At 45.0% G+C, this 17,038-nt stretch overlaps 1 protein-coding gene across 2 annotated transcripts in view; it reads left to right on the forward strand.

The window, feature by feature from the left end:
* Nucleotides 1-17,038, forward strand: part of Nedd4l (NEDD4 like E3 ubiquitin protein ligase) — a 319,449-nt gene that overhangs the window by 1,060 nt on the left and 301,351 nt on the right. The gene's annotated exons all lie outside the window — the stretch shown is intronic.

Here is a 17,038-nt window from a genome sequence, read left to right on the forward strand (position 1 = left end):
GCCACACCCCCAAACGGTCGGTTTGACTGGAGAGGGCTTTGTTTTTTAAAAAAAACCCCACTCGCTCATCGCGGTCCCCACTCCCTCATTTGAAACGATCCTGCTAAATCACTGCTCAGCCCTCACTCGACCAGCCATTCTCGACTCTTATTGGTGTGTTGCTCTGCCAAAAAGGGGGGTGGGAGGCCTGTCGCGGGCGCGGAGTGACAGGCAGGCTGGATGGAGCAGGTAGGAGTGGTTCGCCATCTGGCGGGGTGCGCTCCCAGGTCTGGCTCCCCTTTCGAGAGGTGAATTTACAACCCCTGAAGCATTACTCAGCAGGGAGGTATTTCCTATCCTGGTTGTGCATTTCATGAAAAGTGGATGCCTGGAAATTTGGGCTTTCTCGATTTCTCTGTCTTACCCTCGCTCCTTTCTTTCTGAGGTTCCCTCTTTCTCTGGTGATGGGGGTGGGGTTTAAACAGAGTCTATTATCTGAGACAGATTCACGTTGTGGCTTTGCTTTCAGCGGCTTCCCTACTGGCGTGTGTGTGTGTGTGTGTGTGTGTGTGTGTGTGTGTGTGTGCGGTGTGCCTTTCACAGCTTTCCTACTGTGGCATGGGGTGTGTGTATCTGTGTGTTCATATTCTACCTAAGTGTGGAATGAAATGGGTATCTTGTGGTAGGCAGGGCGTGTAGGGGTTGATTTTATCTTTTGGTAGTGCTTGCTGGATTGTTTATTTAATCAAAGAATGATCACAATGCAAATAATGTGTGATGTGTTTTTGATTATTTGCCATGCTTGTGCAGAATAAATGTGTGTGTGTGTGTGTGTGTGTCCCGTGTGCTGTTACCTGGAGATGGGTGGAAGTAGGCTTGTTTTGTTTACCCAGGGGATTCTCTCCTAGCTCCTTGGCTGGAGCTGGAGGGCAATCCTAGTTCTCGGAGGTGCTGAGATGCTGACGTTCCTGAACAAAGGGCTCCCCGGATGAGGTATCAAGGGAGATGAAGACAGCTGTGTTTCATCTTAGGGTCTCTTAATTTTTAAAAATAACATACTTATTTTTAAAAGCTCCTTGAAAGAAGTATTTTGAGGCTGTTTTGGAAAATGCATCTGCCTGGAGGAATCCTTCCCGTCCCTGGTGCGCGCGCGGGCTTTGTTTACGCTGGCAGCCAGTGTCAGAATCCACGGGCACATCTCACCACTTTTGTCTTCGAGAATCACTGCTGATCCTGACTGGTGTTGGGTGTGAAAGTGAAGAACATAGACACAAAACCCGAATGTGTGGGGCTTTTGCCTGTAACTGCTCCTGCATGTTCTCAGAGGGACTGTACAGGGACTAGCAAGAGGTGATGAAGACACTGTTTATCTAGGTATTGCCTTGCGGTGAATGGCTCTGTTTAGTTCCTCACACATTGGATATGATCCCACATAAGCCACGTCTGCCTTCCCTTTTCATTTTTTCTCTCACCAATAGAAAAGGATTCCCTTCATATTTCTAAGGTATCTATTTGGTGTGGGAGGGTCCTCTGCTCAGGAAGACGGACAGAATGCCTTCATGTGGTATTGACAACAAATTGTTAAATTTACTTGGTTTGTTATGTCTCCCAAGTTAGTTTGTAAGCAAACAAATGGGCGTAATTAACAGGCTCTGAAAGCAGGCTGCCCAATGAAACCAACAGCACCAGAGGCTCAAGTTGGGTTTAATAGGGAGGACTAGTGGGCTGCAAGTATCACATGAAGATACCGGGGTAGCTGTAGAGAGGAGTCTACTTGTAGACCTCAGAAAAACAGGCACCATACCCAGGGTTATCTTGAAAGTAGACTTGTGTTGTTTGTGTGTGATGGTGGTGGAAAGCTTTGCGTATTTGGAATGAACTGAGTCCCATCCCATGGTCAAGCATGGTGCTTGCCCGGAGCATAGCAGGATGCCAGAACCAAGATGCTGCAGCTTGGGGTGTCAGCCTTCGGTCCGGCTAGGGTACTGAATGAGAAGGATGAAGATGTAGGTTTTGCTCTTGTGGGCATATGTGCTACGTATGCATTGTGGCTGAATTTGCTTGGGTGATTTCGAATTCATAGTCTCTCATTTAAATCATGTCAGTTTAGGAACCAAAATTGAAATTACCATCAAATGAGTTTTGGTATTAAAGGGGTTAGCTAATGAACAGCAGTTCAAATTCATGGGTGAGGATCAGCTTTGGTTTGGAATCAGTAAGGTTTGGACTTGTTTCTGCATCTGGCTTGGGTCCTCAAAGGGCTTTTTCTTGTTTGAATTTATTTGTGGCCATCTGCAGCCTATTTTGGCATGGCTTACTCAGGAATATTATTGTTACTCTTTGGAATCTTTCGTTACACCTGAGAAAGGTATCATTTTTGGAGATTTTCTGTTGGATAAGATATCAAGAGTTTGAGTGACAGCCTTCGGAAGAGATTAGCTGTGGTATTCCAGCACAGACAGAGGAAGAGATGGTGAGCATGAGGCCAGCCTGCCTAAAAGCCAGAACCTTGTCAAAAACAGACAAACCATGAAACAAAAATCCTACAGCCCCAAACAAACAAAACGATAAGATAGCTCACTTATACATTAGTATTTCTGCAGGCTAGAAAGAGGCAAATTGCATAAACGTGAAGGTCAGGCTGGTGTAAGATGGTACTTGGACGTACCTCTTCTTCCATATAAACAACTGTATATCATCTAACGTATGCTTCATTAAGGACTCTTAAGGTATGCTGTCATTTCTGGCTGAGGAATGGAAGCTAAGAGAGCTCAAACGAACTGTGTGAAAACATTCAGCGAGTGGCTAGGCCTGTTGGCCCGAGAGCCCGAGTTCTTAAAGTATGCTCCCCACTCTCCCTCTTCGTCCGGGTGCCTTGAAAGGTTTGCATAGCTAGATGATCTACGATCGTGCAAAATGATCTAAACATTATGGGTTGCAAACAAACACTCCTTGACCAAAATTGAGTGCTAACTCTCTTTGCTGTGGTCTCCATACCGTGTTAAAGCCTGGGAGAGTTCATGAAAATGCTGAGAAGTGTGGCTTCTCTGGGTGACAGCCTCACCTGGCAATAGCTAGCGCTTTTCTGTGCCTCTCCTATGTGGCAGTGTGTTGCCGCCATCAGCGCTCTTTGCTCTCTGTGACCTTAAGGCTCTCTACTGATTTGTACATAATTATAAACCTGCTAATGTACACTTAAGGTTAGCTTGGCCCTAGATAGCATATTGGTTTTGTTTTAAGGCCCTGACCATCTTAAGATGTATCATTGTTCTATGTGCCACTAAAAGAAAAGCAAAGATTGCTGTCAAATTAAGACACACTGTCAGTTTTAGTAGGTATCTTTATTTCGTGGATGTTAAAATAGGAAACAAGGATATTTCAGAGCTGATGAGTTCTTTTAGAAGAAACCTGGTGGTTTACTCTAAGCCGTTGGCTTCAGAATCTCTAGTAGTGGAAGTTTTTTGTTTTCATTTTTGTTCGGTTCAGAGCTTTGCTTATTAAGCAGATACTTCACCATCGAGACTGCAGCTTCAGGTTAGTCCTTTCAAGATTTCTACATCTCTATCTGTACCTGTACCTGCATCCGGGCAAGACTTAGAAGAAGAGGAGGAATCTCAGCTGAGTAGTCTCCACTGAGCATTAGCAGAGGAGAAATCAGAGCCTCCTTGGTGCCGCTCAAACAGCCATCTGTAAGCTCGTTTCTAAAGTGCCTGGTCAAACCCCGAACACCATCTTGGCAGTTGTGGGAGACATTCAGGACAAGACTGCCATCGGAAATCACTGCGTGGATAATGTTTGTGTCCGAAGGTGTGGGGGCGGCTAGTCTGTCTTCCTAGTCCTAGCGTCCTCCGTGCTGGGTCAGGGTTATGCTCCTTCATATGCTGCATATCCAGGGCCGGGCCACCGTGTGGATTGTCTGCGGCAGAGTTGCTGCACATTAAGAAAGTAAAACAGAGCCATTTAAAGACTGTCTGTTTTTGCAGTGCTAGAGCTTGAAGCCTTGGCCTCATCCCTGTGAGGCCAGTCGGCTCCCACTTATGAGCCTTTCTGTTGTCGAGCGGGCAGACAGAATGGTGTTTCAAATCCCCTCTTCAGAGTTTTAATTTTCACCAAGAATGTTGTGTCCCCAGCTGTGGTGGCACACACCTGTCATCCCTGCTGTACAGAGGAGGTGGGGCAGGGGGATGGTGAGCTGGAGGTTAGCCAGACTTCGTAGTAAGACCCAGGCTCAAGAGAAGAGGAACTGTGGCTGTTTTTATTTCTGCTTCATTGTTTTATTGTCAGGATGCTCGACTCATTTATTTATTTATTTATTTATTTATTTATTTATTTATTTATTTATTATCTATCTATCTATTACTGAAAAACAGCTGTTTTAACTGAAGGAATAAGAAATTTGTTGGAAGGGGTGGGAGACGGAAGCAGCCACCTTGGAGAACTCAGCCTGTGGTGCTAGGGCTCCTCTGGGGCAGTGGACACTCTTACTGCTGGGAACTGTGTTTCTGAAGGTTGGTCTCAGAAATATGGGGAACTTCCATAGGCTTACTGTGTGTTCAAAATAAAAGGAACTGTGTTCAAGGAAGAAATTCCTGTGAATGGAGTCAATGTCATTGAGTTGTGCACTGTCGATTGGTGAAGTGGTTTGCATAGGAGTTACCTGTCATTAAAACTGTTTAAAAGTTATGAATCACTTTAGAATGTAACATTATTGCAACAACACTTTTGACTTCCTGGTAAATTAGAAGAACCTGTGTTCATTGCTCATTTAATCACCTCTCTGCTCTGTGTAGTGTTTCAAATAGCTTATTTAAAAACCAGGACTTGATGCCTGAGGCCCTGGGTTGGATCCACAGCTCTGGGACAAACCAAAACCAAAATCAGAAATAAAGTGGCTCTATGTGACAGAATGAAAGCGTATTATTTATCTTAATATTTGTTGTTGTTGTTGTTATTGTTTTAGTTAAAAGGTAAGCTGAACAGATTTAGTTGCTGCCCTGGATTTTGGGTTTTTGGTGAGTAGCAGAGCCGGGAGGGGAGCGACTAGAAGAACAGTGGGGAGGGGCTGGGGCCCGGGGGAAGGGGATCTCTCAAGTTTTCAGTTTTGGTGTTGCAGGTGTTGGATTAGATGAGTTTGTCCTTCTGGTGTTTTGTTTTTGTTTGTGTTTTTATTTTCTTTTTTTTCTTTCTTTTTTTTTTTTTTTTTTTTGGTTTTTTGAGACAGGGTTTCTCTGCAGCTTTTTTAGAGCCTGTCCTGGAACTAGCTCTTGTAGACCAGGCTGGCCTCGAACTCACAGAGATCCGCCTGCCTCTGCCTCCCGAGTGCTGGGATTAAAGGCGTGCACCACCACCGCCCGGCTTTGTGTTTTTAGAGGGATTCCTTGTGCCTCCCGCCAGCCAGCCTCTCGGCTTCCCTCTCTAGCAGTTGGGACTCTGCATGTGTGCTGCCACACCTGGCTTTGAAATCTTTGTAATTGGGACTACAGCAAACTTTTTACAGTCCACATTAAGGAAGATGTTCGCACTGTAATAAATAATCCAGTGTTGGGATTAGTGAAGGGTGTGGGGAGGGTAAATTGAAGGTTACTTCTGAGGTAAGGTGTTTCTCTTGCAGGTGGCAGTATAAACCAACGCTCTTGCTTTCTGACTATAGGTGGCAATGTTTGTACTGTTTACCGTTTAATGTTACTTTGGGCTTCTTGCTTGTTGGTACAATTTGGAAATGACAGCATGATTTAGAGATAAAAATAGAGAAACTAGATTTAAAAACCAATTATTTCTGTAAAGAACAAACTACTTATTTAATAAAAAGAAAACACCCAGAGTGTGATTCTCAATAGATAAAACAGCAAGAGCAATCAATTTTCCGAGAGTTTTCCAGGTTCACTTTACCCAGGGTGTGTACAACTTCAGGAGAGAGTGACAGGCATTTAGGTTTGGAGAGAGAAATCCCTGCAGCATCCCAGCACACAGAGGTCCTTTCTGCCCCAGTCCTCCCTTGTCTGTGTAGAGATTGCCGATGCTTCTGGTTGTGCTGTGCGTGCCTTTCTGTAATTTCTTGTTGTTGAGACGGAACCAGTGACAACCGCTCTAATCTTAGTTGCTAAAAAGATTTTTTTTTTATTTTTTTATTTTTCATGAAGCAGGATTTCAGGGTGACTTGTATCCCCGGCTGTACCTTCTAATTTACTGTGGAGCCCAGGATACTCTTGAACTTCGGATCCTCCTGGATTACAGTGCCTCCGTGCTTAGTTGTGCCTGCTAGGTTAAGCACCTTCCTCCCCCCCCCCATGACTAAACTTCATGATAGTTGTCCAGGTTTGCTCTGAATTCAGACGGCCCTACTGCTGACTGTTGCTGTATAATGTCTGCAAGCGAGAAGAGCCATTACCCCTATTTGTATCTGGGTAACTGGTTTGAATTTGACACTTCAGTTGACTTTTTGTCCCTGACTGCAGAACCGTGTATTGATTTGAAATTCACCAAGTCTAATGTCAAACCTCTCAGATTCCCGACTCTCGTCACATCCAGCGTTTGGTGACTTCTTGGCAGGCGGGCATCCTCAGGGACTTTGTATTCTCTTTGTAGCTCCTATTCTCCAGGAGAAAAGGGCCATTCAGGGATGAGTTTCCTTCTGTTTGAAAGAGGCTGTGATGTGCTGTCCATCTGGACTTGGACCGTGAAAGGACTCACTGGGATAGTGGCCCCACGAAGAAGGACAGACACACTGTAGGGAATGTCCTACTGTGGGTGCCCAGCTCCCTGTCGCTTGGTCAGGGCTCTAGGTACCGGAGGTTTTCTCAGCAGGCTGAAGTCAGGTGGGAATGGTACTTGAGTGGTTCTGGCATGTTTCTGCTTCTGTCTCCCAGGGCACATGGGCTGCAGCAACGAGAGCCTGAGTTGTACCTCAGCTTTTGATTGTTTCTGTGTGTATTAACAACTTTTCGCCTTATTAATTACATTCCCACTTCTTGTCTGATTAAGGGCTGGTTCTGAGTTCTTGGGCTCCTTCTGGATCATGTTCTCTCTCTCTCTCTCTCTCTTTCTCTCTCTCTCTCTCTCTCTCTGTGTGTGTCTGTGTGTGTGTGTGCGCGCTGTGTGTGTGCTGTGTGTGTGTGTGTGTGTGTGTGTATTTTGGGAGCTATAGATCTAAGGCTAGAATTGAACTCAAAATCTTCCTGCCTCAGCTGTCTGAGTGCTGGGATGGCGTGTATGCACTACCATGTCTGGCTTACATTGTGTTTTATTATAAAGTGACCCTATTGTAGTTAAAAGGTTGAGATTGCTTTAATAGTGATAAGTACAACTGGAAACAATGACTAGCACATTCCTGCCTGAAGGAGGTTACACCGAGTTGTCCCACTTGCACTTCTGTTATAAGTGAAGCAGAGTTGTAATCAGTTTTATCTGTCTGTCTATCTATCTATCTATCTATCTATCTATCTATCTATCTATCTATCTATCTATCTATCTATGTGTATAGATGTTTTGCCTGTGGCTATATATGCATGCCACAGGCATGCCTGGTGTCTGCAGAGGCCAGAAGAGGGCATTGGATACCCTAGGAATAGAGTTACAGATAGTTGTGTGTCGCCTTGTGGATACCGGGAATCAAACCCGGGTCCTTTGGAAGAACCATCTTTCTAGCCCTTAGGTTTATATAATTGTGGCGTGCATTTGAGACATCCTCACTGAGAAGTTCAGGGAGTCTGAATTGAAGAGTTTTTACTGAATGCATTAATTGTATTTACGTATGAATCTTTGGGTCTAGGACCCGAACCCATGGCCTTCCTAGGCAAGTGCTCTCCCACTAAGTTCACTCCTCCCCCGTCTTCTGTAAATGAATTTTTCTTTGGACTGCCAGCTCACAGAAAGTGACATGGAGATTTATTATTAATTATGAAAGCTCAGCCTCTAGCTGAGGCTTGCCCTGTTAGCTCTTAAATAACTTAAATTAGCCATTTTATTGCATCTATATGTTGCCAAGTGACTCCTGGCTTTTACCTCTCTTCCTGCAGGTCTGGTCCCTCTGTGTCCCACTCATGACTCCACCTTCTTCCCAGAGTCTTCCCTGCCCGGAAATCCTGCCTTGCTATTTGACTGTTTAGCTTTTTATTAAACCCATCAGAGTGACACATCTTTGCAGTGCACAAAAAGATTGTTCCACAGCAGTCTTTCTTGTTTGTTTTGTCCCTCCCCTCCCTTCCCCTCCCTTCCCCTCCTTCTTCCCAGTGCTGGGGGCTTACCTATGGCATCAGCTTGCAAGGCAAGCACTCTACTGATTAAATGTTCATCCCCAGTAAGGGACCGAGTCTTCCTAACTCTAGAGCAGTGGTCCTCAACCTGTGGGTCTCAACCTGTAATGTAAACATCAGATATTTACATTACAATTCATAACAGTAGCAACAGCAATGAAGTAGCAATGCCATAAACGTATTTCATTGGGGGTTGCCATAGCATGAGGAACTGTATTAAAGGGTCTCAGCAGTGGGAAGATTGAGAACCTTTGCTCTAGAGGGTATATGAACGCAGTGGCTTTATGAGCCTACCTCTCCAAGTTGGTTTTGGGTCCTAGGGTACCTTTTCGTGGATTCTTGAGAAGCTGGTCTTTGGTATGCCTGCCTTGTAGCCCTGTCTTAGCTGCCAGTGAATATTAATGAGAGAGGGCACTTGGAGCCCGGGGTGAGAGCTTTTCCTGGCTTCCCTTCCAGGAAAAGAACGAGGCTGAGCAGAGGGTGCCGTCAGGGGTGTGGGTAGCAGATAGTGCAGAAGAGGACTTACTGATGTGGCGATGTCAGTAATAAGACACTCAGAAAGCCGGTGCAATAGAATTCTGTTGTCACAAGAGTTTACACATAGGGAAAAAAAAAAATGACTAGGGCTGTCCCCGCAGGCTAGTGGCTGGATTTAGTAAACTTTCAGCAACGGGATTGCAGATCATTTATAAAATCATTCTCTTTCTTACTGGCTTGTACTTGCTTCTCTAACAGACTTCCTTTTTTCTTTAGAAGTTGAAGAGTAAGGCAGAACTGTGGGGTGACTATGGCTCCATAAGCACTTATTGTGTATTTTATGATAACTGAAGAGAGGAACTTGCGTACTCTGAACACAGAAGCAGTGATGGGGAAATGGAAATACTGTTCACCTAGATGTGATCGGTGCCTATAATGTACAAGCTGCTGTAATCACATACTGTATTTGAATAACAGTGTCCATAAATGTGTGTGATTGCTACAGGCTAATCTCCAATTTAATGGTTGAGGAGATAGGAACGATCTTTACAACACTATATATGCAATCATTATTATGCCGTATACCCCATAAATATGTATAATTAAAATTTATAAATACATAAAAGGAAACTAGGAAGAGCCCCTCCCCCCTCCCTGCCTCTGCTTCAGGTTCAGGTTAAAAAAATTGAGAGGACTTTGGTACAAATATGGATATGGTATTTGTTCAGTTGGACATGTGTTTGCCTTGTGCTTTTTACCAAGGGTACCAAGGTCATCCCCTTGCCAGAGTGGGAGGTGGAAGGATACATGATTGGCTGGTAAAGTGGATATTTTTACAGATGTTGTTTTCTTTCCTGTGACACCTGATATTTGTGTTTCCACCCTTCTACGCATGATAGTTGCATGAGAGCAATTTAATTCTAATAGTGTTTTATGTTCTCTCAAAGTTTTTGGGGTGTTCTTTGAAGATTATGGGCTGGTATCTGACTTGATTCGGTCTCTATTTTGGTTTTCTTAGGTTTGGAGTTATACCTCTTAATGTAAATCTGTTTCATTGTCTTGGCTAGCTTGATTTTATTTCATTTGGGATCTTGCTGCACAGTCTGGCCCTGGAACTCAAATGCCAAAGCCATCCTCCTGCCTCAGCCTCCCAAATACCTGGAGCCTACATGTACCACTCACTGCCTTCTGCAAATGGTTTTTTCTGCTGTAATGATGGATGCCTAGCAGGATTCTGCTGTACTGCTTCACATAAATATCGGAGGGGCCAGAAGCTCGTTATTTAGCCTTTCAGCTAAATGACCTGTAAGTGTTGGGTGTGACCTAGAGTCTGTCCCTTCCCAAATGAAAGGGTGGAGCTGACAGATACTGTGCTATTTCTAATCTAAGACAAATCAGAACCCTACCTCAGCTGCATAGTACTTATGAAAGACGATGTGTCTGTCTTCCAGTTTATGTGTGGTTAGTCTGACGGTGGATTCCATGCACTCGCCTCGTGGTTTCCCAGTCTCCCCGCCCCTCACTTACAGGCCACTGTTGGCAGTGTCCTACGATTTGGGGTTTTGAGTTGGCCAGTCTCTGCGTGTATGTCGTGATACTTGAGCTTGAAGGCCGATTATCGTAACTGTTGCAGGCACTGTGACTGCACTTGCCATATTCACGACTTGTATGGTGTTTAGCGAACATGCTCCCAGGTCAGGTCTGCCAGCCCAGGGATGTCATTAAGGAACTGCAGGGGCTCTGTTCTCTGCTCTGCCATCCATAATCCTGCTCTTTTCAGAGGCTTTGTTTATCTGGGCATAGTAGCTACTGGTAGCCAGAGCCAGGCTCTTTGTATAAGAGAATGGCACCCTGTGACTTTCTCTTAAGATTAAGGAGCTTTCATTTCCACAGGAAGTCTCTCCCTGTGTGCCCCTCTGGTTCATAGAGGCTTAGATCTGCTCATCCCTCAGTAGTATGTGACAAGGAAGGATGGGAAGGACTTTTATTACCCTACCCTGGAGCTCTGCCCACGTTAGCTGTGCTGCCCTATGGTCCACCCCTTTGCTTATTCCCCATTCAGAACTCCCTTGGCATGGATCTGGGAAGATGGAGCGCGCGCGCGCGCGCGCGCGCGCACACACACACACACACACACACACACACACAGGGTGGGGCGATGAAGGGCTCCCCTTCACCAAGAACAAGAATGAAAATGAGTACTTTGGTTTCATGAAAAGTACATGTTTTCTTTCCTCAAGGAAGGTACCCCAGATTGCAAGGATCTGTGGGTAATAATACCATCATTTTCTCATTTCAGGAAGGAGGGTTTTTTTTTCTTTAATGTCTTGGTAACTCACACCAATCATATCTTTTATGACACAATTTGCATCAGTAAAGAAAGAACAGGACAGCTGCACACACCCCATTGAAAGTAAGAATAAGAAGTACATGGTGGGGCGGCTGGCCAAAGAGTAAGAGCCGGCAGTGCTGGCCCTGGTCACTTGTGTGGCAGCTTCTGGTTCTGCTGAAGCATGTCCATTCTGCCATCCCTTTTGGTCATTGTGTCTCTAGCTGTGCTTGGGCAAGATGAACACTGACAGAGCTACTTTCCTTGAGTTCAGTTTGGCATGAATTTGGGGTCTTGAGATTGATCATGTGAGTTGAAAAGCACGGATTGATGTTATGTTTTGGGCAGAATTGATTCTGTGAGAACTTAGTCTTTGGGCGAGTTTGTTAACAGCCCATTCTTGGGCTGTGATCACAGCTGGAGAACTTAGTTCAGGTGAAGACTCTGCCCCTGAGAATTTCTGGGCCTTGGCCTCTTTCTGGCCTGAGACAGCTTTCAGATGACTTCCCGTGAAGAGACAATGTGTGGATCTGCCTGCTGCAGGGGCAGTTGAAACCACTCTGCTTTTCTGTTGCATTCCATGAACGACTCCTTCCCCAGACTCTGACTGTGGTGTTGTCTAACCTTTGCTACACTCAGGTATCCTGCTTTTAAAAACGAATTTTTAAATGGTAGTAAAATATAACACAAAATTGGCAGTGTTGACCATATATAAGCAGGCATGATATTAAGGACATTCAAAGGGTTGTGCAGCCATCACCCCCGTCCGTCCGCACAACTCGTCAGGTTGCTGAACTGAAACACTTCGGCTCATTGATCCAGAACTCTCTGTTCCAGGCAGCTCTATTTGTAGCATCTCTTTGGCACAAAAGTCTGAGAGCTGCTTGTTGTTAAATGGTGTGTGTGTGTGTGTGTGTGTGTGTTGTGGTGTGTGGTGTGGAGTATGCATATGTGGTGTGGTGTGAGGTATGTGTATTGTGTGTGTTGTGTGGTGTGAGGTGTGTGTGTTGTGGTGTGGAGTGTGCATATGTGGTGTGTGTGTATGGGTGTGAGATGTGTGTTGTGTGTGGGGTGGGGTGTGTGTAGCAGTGTGTGTTGTGTGGAGTGTGTGTTGTGGGGTGTATGTGGGAGTGTGTGTTGGGGTGTGGGGTGTGGTGTGCGGTGTGGAGTGTATGTGGGATGTGTGTGTTGTGGTGTATGTGTATGTTTGTGTGTGTGTGTGTGTGTGTGTGTGTATACACTGAGGAGGTTTGAGGATAGTTTGCTGGAGTCAGCTCTTGGCTTTCTCAGCGTGTAAATCCTGGGAATCCGGTTGTCACATTGTTGGGCTGGGCAGCAGGTGCATTGGCTGAGTCACTTCCCCAGCCTGTGTGGTAGTGATCCAAATTATAAGCAACAGCAACCGAGGTTAAGCAGAAAGAGAAGCCAGATGTGGTGTGAATGCCTGAGATTCTGAAGACTGAGACAGGAGGATCTCGACTTGCAGTGCAGGTTAAGTAGCAAGACCCTGTCTCAGAAAAGCAAAAGCCAAACCAAGCATATTAAAAAAAAAAAAAAATAGACAAGAGGAGTTGAAGAAATTTGAGGAGCTCGGGAGAACCTGCAGGTGAAGGAGAAAAAGGACTGCACAGGGACTCCGAAGTCGAAGCAGGACAGACGCCCAGTTTGCAATTGATCAATTATACTGAATTTTTAAGTGAAAATAAATGCCCTAGTGCTGCAGTTTTGGGGACCCAGCTGTCCTTTGCTGACCTTGCTCCCTGACCACTGCCTAGACCCATTTCCTGGATGGACAGAGATGTTTGGAAATTTGGGAAGAGCCCACTGTCATAGTTAGGTTTCTGTCGCCGTAAGGAAGCACCATGACCAAAATGCAAATTGGAGAGGAAAGGGTTTATTCAGCTGAGTATTACTCTTTCGTATTGCTGTTCACCACCGAAGGAAGTCAGGATAGGAACTCAGGGCACGAACCTGGAGTCAGGAGCTGCTGCAGAGGCCACGGAGGGATGCTGCTTCCCTTGGCTTGTCAGTCTGCTTTCTTATAGAACAGAACCACTAGCCCAGGGATGGAACCATCCGTAATGGGCTGGACCCTCTCCTACAAGTCACTCATTAAGAAAATGCCTTACAGCTGTGTCTTAAGGAAGTATCTTTCCTAATAAGGCTTCCTCCTTTCGGATGACTCTAGTTTGTGTGTCAACTTGACATCAGATTAGCCAGCACCCTCACCTGCTAGCTGCAGAATTGTCCCTGTGCTAAATACTGATGTAATTAGGTATTATGTGTTCTATATTAAGAGACACGAGCTCACCAGTGCTCTACCATGGCAAATATAGCTAATAACGATGTGCTGTTTTTATTTTTTTGTGTGTTTATGTGCAGGTGCACCCATGGACAGGTGCATGTGCACCTGTGTGCAGAAAATATGCGTTGCATTCTTGAAAGTAGTGGAGTACATTTTAAGTGTTCTTACCACAGAAATATGTCAGGTAAACATGCATTTGGTTAACTCAATTTAGCCCAACTTATGCATATTTCAAATCATACACAACAAATGTGGGTTTTTTTTTTTGTTCATTAAAACAGAAAAATTTTAAATGAGCCAAAATACTTACAGTAGGACTCTGAGGTAGGTACTGATATCTCATTTGCAGTTGGGGGAAACCAGTGCACTAAGAGGTTAAATAACCAAGATCGTAGGTGTCAGGCAGGACTTGAACCAATACAAGGTTGGAAGCATTAGGCTACATTGTGTTATTTTGTAACATGAGGGCCTGCTTGTTGGGGTTTCTATCCTTCCCTGTACCCCACAGCCGGCAAGCCCCAAAGAAATAACAACAGAGATCTCTATAAGTTATAAAGCTGATTGGCCCATTAGCTCTAACCTCTTACTGGCTAACTCTCACATCTTGATTAACCCATTTTTCTGATCTGTGTTAGCCATGTGGTTCAGTACCTTTTTCAGTGGGGCAGATCACATCCTGCTGCTTTTTTGGTCTGGGCAGGAGTGGGGGAAATCAGCTTCCTCTTTCCCAGAATTCTCCTGTTCTCCTTGCATCATTTCTACTTCCTGTTTGGTTTTCCCGTCTATACATGACTGATAGAATACAGACAATTCTCCCGCAGTTGTGGAGTTCTTCAGGACTGAAGGGTGGTCTGGAAGCCAGGCTATGACGTCAGCCTTGTGTGCCTCAGGAAGTCACTGAGGAACCTGTTGAGGTCTGAGCTTTCTAAAGTTCACCCTGGGGGCTGGGGTTGTTCAGTGGTAGAGCATGTGCTTGGCTCTAGTGTGACTGGATAAATAAATAAATAAATCCATACAGAGATAAAGCTCACCATGGAGCACTGGAAGAGTGGATCTAAGTTGGACAGCCTTAGAAGGCCACAGAGCTGGCTTGGCTCAATGTGGTGTCAGTGGAAATGAATAAACCGCTGAGGGCAGAGGACATTTGGAGATGAATCCCATTAGATTTGGTTATTGCCAATTAGGTTAAGTGTTGTGGAATATTAGTTTTAAGGTGTGTTCCATTCGTTTATGCTGTAGAACGATGATGAAAAGACGTGTTGCATTCTTTTATGTTGTGTTTGTTTGACTCTGCGAAGCCGTGTTGTGTTACTTTGCCTGCCTTAAACACCTGATTGGTCTAATAAAGAACAGCCAATGGCAAGGCAGGAGAGGGATAGGTGGAGCTGCCAGGCAGAGAGAATAAATAGAAGGAGAAAAAGAGAAGAGGAAGGAGTGAGAGAAGGAGGAGAGGAGGACGCCAGGGGCCAGCCACACAACCACCTAGCCACACAGCCAGTCGTAGAATAAGGAGTAAAGAAAAGTAAAGCCCAGAGACAAAAGATAGAAAAGATAATTTAAGAAAAGCTGGCTAGAAACATGCCAATCCAAGGCTGGGCATTCATAAGTGAGAATAAGTCTCCATGTATTTATTTGGGAGCTGGGTGGTGGGCTCTAAAAGAGGAAGAAAAAAAAAAAAAACCAACCCAATTATAGGTTAAAAAAAAAAGAGGAGTCCAGAATAATTCCTCAAATTTCTTACCTTTGGGTGACTTGAAGGAGGAAGGAAAAGTTGTATGTTTACTAAATACCAACTGCAGTGGTTCTGACCAAAGGGTCTAATTGCTTCGTTCCTTTCAGGCAGTGCCTAAGAGGCATTTGTGATTGCCACAGCCTGGAAAGTGCTACAGCATCTGGTAGGTGGAGACCAGGGTTGCTGCCTGCTCAATATTTTACACGGTATTCTCTGTGACGGCTTTCTGTCGATGCTAACAGGGCAAAGGACAAAGGCCGAGAAATCCCACTCTATTGTTGCCACTTTCCATGGTTAATCTAATTAATCCACAGATGGATCATGGAGATGATACTATTTTTCTTGGTTTGAAAACTGAGGCGTTGAGAGGTGGGTGGATCACTTGGTCAAAACTGTGTAATTAGGAAGTGCTCAGAAGCAGACTTCAAACTTGGGTCTTTGTGAAAACCTAAACCCAAACTGATAGGGTGTGTCTCCTAGACCCCCCTCTCACCAGTCCCTCCTCCCCTTCCTCTGTCACCATCACCATCCATCCAGGAAAGCTCAGTGACCTGGGCTTGTCCCCTGTCCTGCTCAAATGTCCCCATGCTCCTCTCTGCCTCACAGCCATGGAAGGAGGGCTCGTGCTGGTTTGCGGAGTGATTTTTCATAGTTGCTGGTTTCATACTGGAGGTGGCAGGAAGGAAGGTGGCTATTTATAGTCAGCCCTGCAGTGGATCGAATTTTCCAGTCCCTAAGGATTTGCAGTGGTAGTCAAAGAAATATAATTTAGTTGTCAGCCTTCTTCTGCAGGCTTCCGATGAGAACGTGTACTGCCTTTATCGTTAAGGTAAAATGAAATGAGAAACACAGAGTAGAAGCCCCGGTTCTCCCCTGTGGCTCTGAAGTGTTGCAGGAATCCACACTAATGGCTGTGCTTGTCAGGAGACTTGAGATTAAAGGGGGAACCCCAAAGACCCTCTGGGTCGAGAGGTAGGGGAACTAGTAAACATAGTTTGATTTGTGAGAGGCAGGGAGCCCTTGGAGTCCGTGCATTTGAAGCCAGCGCGGAGCATGCAGTTGCCACCCAGTCTTCATAATCATCATCCTGTTCTCGGCAACAATTTGCATGGAGGTCCTTCCTATATGCCGGTCGCCCTCCTCGGTGACTCATGATATTACGGCTCTAGGGACAGAGATGTCATGGTTGAGCTCTGTGGATCTCATTATTAGTATTTTCAGTTGTATATGCCTTCAAAATTTTGTTTTCTGAAATTTTTGTTGTTGTTGTTGCTACATTTATGCGTGCGTGCATGCACATGTGTTCGGACCTGTACAAGCGACATGCATATGAAGGTCAGAAAATGACTTGAGAGTCAATTCCTTCTACCATACCATGACCCAGGATCAAACTCAGGTCATTAGCTTGGGTAGTGCTTATGTATGAACTCATGCAGGAGAAATAAATAAATCTAAAGAAATTTTTGCTTATGTTTTCAATTTGCAATGTGAGTTTTGGATGTAACCTGCAAGCTGAAGATCATCTTTATTAATATATTAAGATCATTGTTGCCAGTGTTTCCTGTGCTCAATGTGATCTCGACTCTCAGGGAAGTCACACCCAAGGGAGTGGAGACTCTTAATTGGTAGTGGAGCCTCTTTGGATGACTAATAGACTATTAAACCTACCATGACTTGTTGGATTATGGATTGTCACCTGGCCCCAGGAGTTTATCCCCTTTGAGATTGTCATTTAGCTCTAAGATATCTTGTGCACTGTTAGTTGATCTTGCCCAAACCTAGCCTTTGCTTTTTGTTGTTGTTGTTGTTGTTGTTGGTTGAGACAAGGTTTCTCTCTGTGTGTGATCCAGGCTGTTCTGGAACTCACTCTGTAGACCAGGGTGGCCCTCAGACTCCACCTGCGTCTGCCTCCCAAGTGATGGGATTAAAGGCATGCACTACCAGTGTGATGCTGAAAATTCCCT

Source organism: Arvicola amphibius, chromosome 5, assembly GCF_903992535.2.
Source record: "Arvicola amphibius chromosome 5, mArvAmp1.2, whole genome shotgun sequence".
In the NCBI taxonomy this organism is placed as follows: domain Eukaryota; kingdom Metazoa; phylum Chordata; class Mammalia; order Rodentia; family Cricetidae; genus Arvicola; species Arvicola amphibius.